This window comes from Arachis duranensis, chromosome 2, assembly GCF_000817695.3.
Source record: "Arachis duranensis cultivar V14167 chromosome 2, aradu.V14167.gnm2.J7QH, whole genome shotgun sequence".
NCBI lineage: Eukaryota > Viridiplantae > Streptophyta > Magnoliopsida > Fabales > Fabaceae > Arachis > Arachis duranensis.
The window spans coordinates 21,841,904-21,851,263 of NC_029773.3; the positions used below are offsets into that span (position 1 = coordinate 21,841,904).

At 33.7% G+C, this 9,360-nt stretch overlaps 1 non-coding gene across 1 annotated transcript; it reads left to right on the forward strand.

Annotated features, from left to right (window-relative positions):
- The first annotated feature begins 233 nt into the window (after positions 1–233).
- On the forward strand, positions 234–337 carry LOC127745043 (small nucleolar RNA R71). Its single transcript, XR_008006232.1, has one exon. It is a non-coding gene; the product is annotated as a small nucleolar RNA R71 (small nucleolar RNA).
- The last annotated feature ends 9,023 nt before the right edge of the window (positions 338–9,360 follow it).

Below are 9,360 nucleotides of genomic sequence, written 5' to 3' on the forward strand. Positions count from 1 at the left end.
CATTCAGAGCATCAATTTCAAGAACTCCCCTTTTCTGAGGCGTCCCATTACTCACAGGATTCCTCTCAGAGGTGTACATGAATTGGTTATTTACAACCATGTCAATGAGTTCTTGAGCTTCTGCAGGCTTTTTCTTTAGGTGAATGGATCTACCTGAAAAATGGTCCAGTGACATCTTAGAAAGCTCAGATAGACCATCATAGAATATATCTAAAATGGTCCACTCTGAAAGCATGCCAGAAGGACACTTTTTGGTCAACTACTTGTATCTTTCCCAAGCTTCATAGAGGAATTCACCATCTTTTTGCTTGAAGGTCTGAACATCCACTCTAAGCTTGCTCAGCTTTTGAGGAGGAAAAAACTTGGCCAGGAAGGCCATGACCAGCTTATCCCAAGAGTCCAGGCTATCTTTAGGTTGTGAGTCCAACCATGTTCTAGCTCTATCTCTTACAGCAAAGGGGAAAAGCATAAGCCTATAGACTTCAGGATCTATTCTATTAGTCTTAACAGTATCACAGATCTAGAAGAATTCAGTTAAAAATAGATAGGGATCTTCTGATGGAAGTCCATGGAACTTGCAGTTCTGTTGCATTAGAGCAACTAGTTGAGGCTTCAGCTCAAAATTGTTTGCTCCAATGGCAGGGATTGAGATGCTTCTTCCATAAAAATTGGAAGTAGGTGTAGTATAATCTCCAAGCATCCTCCTTGCGCCTCCACCATTGTTATTGGGTTCGGCCATGTCCCTTTCTTTTTCAAGATTCTCTGTAATGTTTTCTCTGAATTGTTGTGCTTTAGCTTCTCTTAGTTTCTTCTTCAGAGTCCTTTCAGGTTCAGGATTTGCTTCAACAAGAATGTCCTCGTCCTTGCTTCTGCTCATATGAAAAAGAAGAGAACAGAAAAGAAGAGGAATCCTCTATGTCACAGTATAGAGATTCCTTTATGTGAGTACAAGAAGAAAATAATAGAAGAAGAATGAGAAAAATTCGAACACAGAGGAGAAGAGAGGGTTTGAATTTTTAGATGAAGAGAAGAGTTAGTAAATGAATAAATAAATAGAAAAAGATGAGAGGAAAGAATTTTTGAAAATTGTTTTGAAAAAAAGTTAGTGATTTTTGAAAATTAAGAGAAAAATTAAAAATAAAATTTGAAACAATTAGTTAATTAAAAGAATTTTGAAAAAGAGTGAGGAATTTTCGAAAATTAGAGAGAGAAAAGTAGTTAGGTGGTTTTGAAAAAGATAAGAAACAAACAAAACGACAATTAGTTAGTTGAAAAAGATTTGAAAATCGATTTTTGAAAAGATAGGAAGTTAGAAAAGATTTTTGAAATCAATTTTGAAAAAGATATGATTTGAAAAAAGATATGATTAAAAAGATATGATTGAAAAGATATTTTGAAAAATATTTGATTTTTAAAATTAAAATTGATTACTTGACTAACAAGAAACTAAAAGATATTATTCTAGAATTCAAAGATTGAACCTTTCTTAACAAGAAAGTAACAAACTTCAAATTTTTGAATCAATTACATTAATTGTTAGTAAAGTTTTCAAAAAATCATGAAATAAAGATAAGAAAAAGATTTTGAAAATCAATTAAAAAATATTTTCGAAAGTATAAAAGAAAAATGAAAAAGATTTGATTTTTGAAAAAGTTTTGAAAAGATAAGACTTTTAAAATTGAAATCTTGACTTGACTAACAAGAAACAACTAATTTTAAAAATTTTTTGACTAAGTCAACCCAAAGATTTCGAATTTTTTATTAAAATAAGGAAAAGATATTTTTTATTTTTGAATTTTTAATGAGGAGAGAGAAAAACACAAATATGACCCAAAACATGAAAATTTTGGATCAAAACCAATGATGCATGCAAGAACACTATGAATGTCAAGATGAACACCAAGAACATTATGAAGATCAAGATGAACATCAAGACTTATTTTTGAAAAATTTTCAAGAAAAGAAAAACATGCAAGACACCAAACTTAGAAATTTTTCATGTTTAGACACTATGAATGCAAAAATGCATATGAAAAACAACAGAAACACAAAACAAGAAAATTTAAAGATCAAACAAGAAGACTTGTCAAGAACAACTTGAAGATCATGAAGAACACATGCATGAATTTTCAAAAAATGCAAAAGTTTTTAAAACATGCGATTGACCTGAAACTTAAAAATTGACTCAAGACTCAAACAAGAAACACAAAATATTTTTGGTTTTTATGATTTTATTAATTTTTTGGGATTTTTCGAAAATTTCTTTTTTTTTCAAAAAACGAAAACAAATAAAAAAATTTTTGAAAGATTTTTGAAAACTTTTTGAAAAGAAAATTACCTAATCTGAGCAACAAGATGAACCGTCAGTTGTCTAAACTCAAACAATCCCCGGCAACGGCACCAAAAACTTGGTGCACAAAATTGTGATTATCAATAATGGCGCCAAAGACTTGGAGCTCTCAAACGGGAATCACACTTTGTCAAACTTCGCACAACTAACCAGCAAGTGCACTGGGTTGTCCAAGTAATATCTTACGTGAGTAAGGGTCAATCCCACGGAGATTGTTGGTATGAAGCAAGCTATGGTCATCTTGTGAATCTCAGTTAGGCAGATTCAAATGGTTTATAATGGTTTTCGAATATAAGAATAAATAAAGCAAAAAATAAAGATAGAGATACTTGTGTAATTCATTGGTGGAAATTTCAGATAAGTGCATGAAGATGCTGTGTTCCTTCTGAATCTTTGCTTTCCTACTACTTCATCCAGTCATTCTTAGTCCTTTCTATGGCAAGCTGTATGTAGGGCATCACTGTTATCAATGGCTACTTCCCATCCTCTCAATGAAAATGGTCCAAATGCTCTGTCACAGCACGGCTAATCATCTGTCGCTTCTCGATCATGTCGGAATAAGATCCATTGATCCTTTTGCGTCTGTCACTACGCCCAACACTCACGAGTTTGAAGCTCATCACAGTCATTCGATCCCTGAATCCTACTCGGAATACCATAGACAAGATTTAGACTTTCCGGATTCTCAAGAATGCTGCCAATGGATTCTAGCTTATAACACGAAGATTCTGATTAAGGAATCCAAGAGATACACACTCTAGCTCTTGCTTGTAGAACGGAAGTGGTTGTCAGGCACGCGTTCATAAGGACGGATGATGATGAGTGTCACGGATCATCACATCCATCAGGTTGAAGTACGAGTGATATCTTAGAACAAGAATAAGCGCGAATTGAATAGAAAACAGTAGTACTTTGCATTAAAACTCGAGGTATAGCAGAGGTCCACACCTTAATCTATGGTGTGTAGAAACTCCACCGTTGAAAATACATAAGTGATGGTCCAGGCATGGCCGAATGACCAGCCCCCAAACATGATCAATAGTCTCCTAAGATGAACAATAGATTAAAACTGAGACCAAAGATGTCTAATACAATAGTAAAATGTCCTATTTATACTAGACTAATTACTAGGGTTTACAGAAATAAGTTTTAGTGCAGAAATCCACTTTCAGGACCCACTTTGGTGTGTTCTTGGGCTGAGCTTAAGCTTTACACGTGCAGAGGCTTCTCTTGGGGTTAAACGCCAAGTTGTAACGTGTTTTTGGTGTTTAACTCTGGTTTGTGACGTGTTTCTGGCGTTTTTCTCCAGAATGCAGCATGGAACTAGCGTTGAACGCCAGTTTGCGTCATCTTAACTCGAATAAAGTGTGGACTATTAAATATTGCTGGAAAGCTCTGGATGTCTACTTTTCAACGCAATTGAAAGTGCGCCACTTGGAGTTCTATAGCTCTACAAAATCTATTTCGAGTGCAGGGATATCAGAATCTAACATCATCAGCAGTCCTTTGTCAACCTCTTATCAGATTTTTGCTCAGGTCCCTCAATTTCAGCCAGAAAATACCTGAAATTACAGAAAAACACACAAACTCATAGTAAACATCCAAACAACCTTCTAGACCCATTTAATTGAGCTCTATACCACTCCTTGCACTTCAATTTGGAGCATACAACCATATTGAACCTTGTGTGCCAACTCTTGCCACTAACCATCTTCCTCTTACTCTTAATGCCACAAAGAGCTCTAAGTTGACCATCCGTCTCCAGTAGCCCATATTCAAGTGGGAAAGTAAAGGTTAAGGATAGGAATTTTACCCACTTGAATGTTGTATTAGATGGTGATGGCTTTGGAATAGGTCTTGCAAGCTCCACTCCCTTGTGTTCTTCTTTGAATTCTTCTACCTCTTTGCAAGCTTCCTCAATTTGAACCTCTTCCTCTTGGTAGCTTTCTTCTAATTCAATCTCTTCTTCATTGCTTACCAAGGGCATGGGAGGTTGTGCATCTTCCTCTTCTTCCATATGTGAGGGTGGAAAGTTCTTTAATTCACTGGAGTATAAACTCCTTTGATTGGTTTCCTCACTTTCTTTCATAGGATCTTGCATTGTATCTCTTGGGAAGGAATTTGCTTGTTCATCTTCCTGGTTCTTGATCATCGTCTGCACATAATTCTCTACATTTTTGACACTCGTCTTTATATCATGTAGAAATTCTTTCATGAGGAGTTCAAGATCTGATGGTATTTGAGATGAATAAGGAGATGGTGGCTCTTGCTATGCATAAGAAGGAGATGATGGTTCTTGATAAGTGTAAAAAGAGGATGGTTCTTGGTATGAATATGGAAGTGGTGGCTCTTGATAGTTGGAACATGGAGTATTGAAGTTCCTTTGGTTTTGACTTTGCCAACCAAAATTTGGATAGTTCTTCCATCCACCATAATATGAATCACTACTTGGGTGTGAGTAGTAACCCATGTGATCTCTCTCCATTATTTCTCCTTAGCACAAAACACCAAATAGAATTAAACGCACCACGTGGCAAATAGAAAAGCAAAGAAGAAAGAACAGAATTCTAAAAATTAAAACAAAAAAAATTAAAATAAAACTAACTAGAAAACACCAAACTTAATTTCAGAAATTAAGAAAAATTACTAATATTAAATTATTATTAATTTTTTTAAAGACAAAAATAAAATAAAACTAATAAAATATAAAAAAGATAAAAATTAATGAAAAGAAATAAAATGAAAATAAAAGAAAATAAAATTAAAAAATAAATGAAGAACGAACGAAAGTTTGGAAAAAAACGAAAATAAAAATTAAAAATTAATAATAAGAAAAGAAAAGAAATGCACGGAAAGAAAGAATAAATAAATAAATAAATAAAATCAAAAGACAACAGGGGGAAAGGGTTATGAACGAAAAGGAAGAAAACAAGAAAAATTTTTTAATTTTTTTTTGAAAAATAATAAAACAGTATTTAAATAAAATTAAAATTAAAATGCCTATTTTAAACAATCAAACAACTAATAGTTGTTAATCACAGTCAATTTCCGGCAACGGCACCAAAAACTTGGTGCGGTATTTTACAACCCACAAACTAACTGGCAAGTGTACCGGGTCGTACCAAGTAATATCTTATGTGAGTAAGGGTCAATTCCACAAGGATTGATGGATCAAGCAACAATGATTGATTGATTGGCTTAGTTAGGCCAACAGAAAAGAGTGTTTGGATGTTCAAAAGGTTTAAGTTCGAACTCAAAATATCAAAAGGATAGACAAATAAATAAGTTGGGAATAAAATATGGAGAAAATAGTTAAGGCTTCGGAGTTATCTATTTTCCGGATAGATTTTTTCTTACTAACTATTTTAATCATGCAAGATTTAATTCATGGCAAACTATATGTGACTAGACCCTAATTCCTTAGACCTTCCTAGTCTCCTCTAAAATTCATTAACTGCCAATTCCTTGGTCAATTAATTCCAATTAGAGGGTGATGATCAAATTCCAGTTTATATACCACAAGAATCCTAATTATCCAAAAATAAGGGGATTATATGTCACGTATCTCGTTAAATACAAACAATTAGAAATTTAAGATAATATGTTTTCAAACTGTTGTTCAAGTAAAGAGCTTTTCCAAGTTATACAAGAACTCAATTAGAACATGGGTTATACTTCCGTTCCACGGTTCTAGCCAAATTCATAAAATAAAGAACGAAAACAATTATTGAAATATAAATCAAAACATAAATTAAATTAGAAAGAGCAAATGAATCAATCCATACAATAGACAGAGTTCCTAACCTTAACAGTGGAGGTTTAGTTGCTCATGGAATGTTGAATGTAAATTTGTATAGAATTCCCTAATGGAATTCCCCTGATGGAATCTCTCCAGTAGAAGAGAAGTCTCTCCTTTTTATAACTAATCCTAATTAATTTAAAATCTAATATCTAAAATTAAGATAATATCTTTTCCTATTTTCAAATTCAAATATAAATTTAAATCAGAATTAAATAACTACTCCGCGTCTTGTAACGTGGGGACCACTTGGGCTTCACTGGATCCGTGCCTAACTTGGGTGCTAAAATGGGGTCCAGAAATCACCTCCAGCGGTTTCTGCATTTTCTGCACGTGGCGCATGTCACGCGTACGCGTGATGGCCTTTTTCGCGAGTCACGCGGATGCATCAGTCACGCGCACGCGTCGCTGAGCAAATCTTCAAATCATGCGTACGCGTCAGTCACGCGCACGCGTCGCCATAGAAAGCTCCAAATCACGCGCACGTGTCAGGCACGCGTGCGCGTTGGTCCTTGCTGCCATCTCCTTTGATTCTTGTGCTGCAGAAATTCTATCAAATCCAGTTGAATGTTACCTAAAATAAATAAAATTGCAAAAGACTCAAAGTAGCATTCATATTGGCTAAAAGATAATTAATTCTTTATTAAACTCAACAATTTAAATGTAAATTCACTAAAAAAAGATAGGAAAATGCTCACACATCAATATACACATATATGTTATTATATATATATAGATATATAGTAAAGAAAGAAAGAAAGATAAGGAAAGCCAAGGTGGCTTCCATGCATAGATACATATATAATGGATATATGTTCCTTTACTTAATAATACCTTGTCACCATTCATTATCCTTTACCATCTAATATTCATTCTTTCCTTTTGAAACTGAACCAATATTGAAAGAAAAGAGAGAGAAATGATCGTGGGATAGAGAGAAAGGAAGTGAAACCCTCGAAATTTTTTTACTTTAATTTTTTGAGATCCGTAACTCTAATAAAAAATATAATCCGATAAAAGTGTTCATATCCTTCTTCTCTACACGTTGGTGTTACTTTTGCCCGGTAGAAATTGACGATGACGTAGCTCCTTTTTCCTTTGAGTTCAGCGAATTGGAATTCTAGGAGGCACTGATGATTTTTGATGTTTTCTTCTTCAACAGCTCGGTCAGAAAGCTTCTCCAGAGTTTTTGTTGTTATAATTTCTGTAAGAAGGTAGAGTTTTAGTAATTTTAATATGAATTAAATATATTCTTGATGTGTGATTGTTGGTTTGATGATTATTGCTTTAATTTGAGTAATTTTGTGCTTGAAATTTTGTTGAATCTCGTTGATTTTGATACTTTAAAGTTCAACCATTATAGATCCGATAAGGACTGAACTATTTTTGATGTATTTGAGGGCTGTTGTTAAGCTTGAATATTGAAAAAATTGATGAGATTTGGTGGTTGAAAGATTAAAATTAAATGCTGTGAAAAAATTTGTAACCGAAAAAGGATTTAAATCAAGTATATATTTGAAAGATCACAAGAAGAGTTTGTATTTTTGAAAAGAATAGTTGTCACCAACACAAATATTATTTTTGAATATGAAAATATAATTTGATAAAAGATCAGGGTTAAATTTATAATTATATAAGTTTTTGGGTATTTTGGGTAATAAGTAAAATTCAGGGATAAAATAGGTATTTTATAAAAGCTCATGTTATTTTTATAAATATAAAAATACGCAAGGGTTCCAAAATAAAATTTTATAAAATATTAAGTTTTAAGAAAAGATATAAATATTATTTATTTACCATTTAATCTTTTCTATTTATATTATGGTTAATGTTTTATTACGAATATTAATTAGTAAAGATATTATTAATATTATTATAAGTCAGAGAAGGGAAAACAGAGTGATCTTAAAAATTTTAGAGAACGCAGACTTAATTAAAGTACTTTATAATTCTTTTCCGTAAGACACTTAGAGAAAGACGAGGGAATAATGCGAAGATAAATTATATTGTGAAATGATAAGAAAGAAAAGAAAGAAGGAAAGAACGAAAAGAAAATGAGATAAGTAAAGTTATGGTGGTGAGCCCATTGAGATTCATTTTTCAGAGATACACGGCCACTCCAGGCCAGGGGATGGTCACACTTGTAAGACAGAGGTTGCTCACAAAGGTTATGTTTGCATACATCGGCTCAAGAGAATTGCACCTGTAAGACAGATGTTGCTTACAAAGGTTATGACATTGGAAGCCAAACTCAGACAAAGGTTGTTGAGTTAAGTGAAAATATAATTCAATAAATAACAGAGAACAAAAGAATTAAAGGAATGAAAGAATATATTAATTAAAGGGATCTCTACCGCAGTAGAGTAGAGAGCAAAGATTGAAAAGAAATTGAGTGTTATTTGGGCCTTAGTGCCAAGTGTCTACTGGGGACGACGATACGTAACGCTCACTTGATATTATAAGGACGGCTCAGTGAGGACGGCGATATGTAATGCTCACTGGAAACCGAAAGAAAAGTCCTCCTATGAGGACGGTGATGCGTAACGCTCATGGAGGGGACGTTGGCTGAGATAAGGATGACAGTACAAAATGCTTATCTTAGGACCAGTGTTGAGAATTAGACAACAAACCGACACATGAGCTCATAGCCTGTATAGGACTAGACATGCATCATACTTGTTTGCGCATACTTGTTGTGATTATGTTTTCATGATTGTGTGTGCTTGTGATTGGAATCTATGTTCTGTAATTGCTCTCTAATTTGTGTTTCTCTTGCATTGTTTGTGCCTATGATTGATTCTGTTTTGTGATTGAGTTTTGATGGTGATTTGTTTGAATTGGACCGTAGACCGGGTTGATTCGATTTAGGCCAAAGGCCATGACTGGAAGGATCAGTGGTAAGCTTTGGTTAAAATAGTTTCTTAGTAAGCGGTGAAATATATGAAATATCATTTTGCGTGAAATTTTTATAACGAAAATATGAGTTTCAAATTTGAATAATGAACTTAACTTCTAACCCCGACCCTACTAAGAACTCCCCATTTCTTACCCCTTATCTCCACCCCTTTCAGCTACAGGTGCGAAGGCTTAGTGCGGAACTACAAGAGCATAGAAGATTCTGTTTACAAGTTGAGTTGTTAGATTTTATTTTTTCCTCGTCATTTATTATATTAGATTTTTAGAGGGGTAGGAATTGTATTTGAGGATCTTT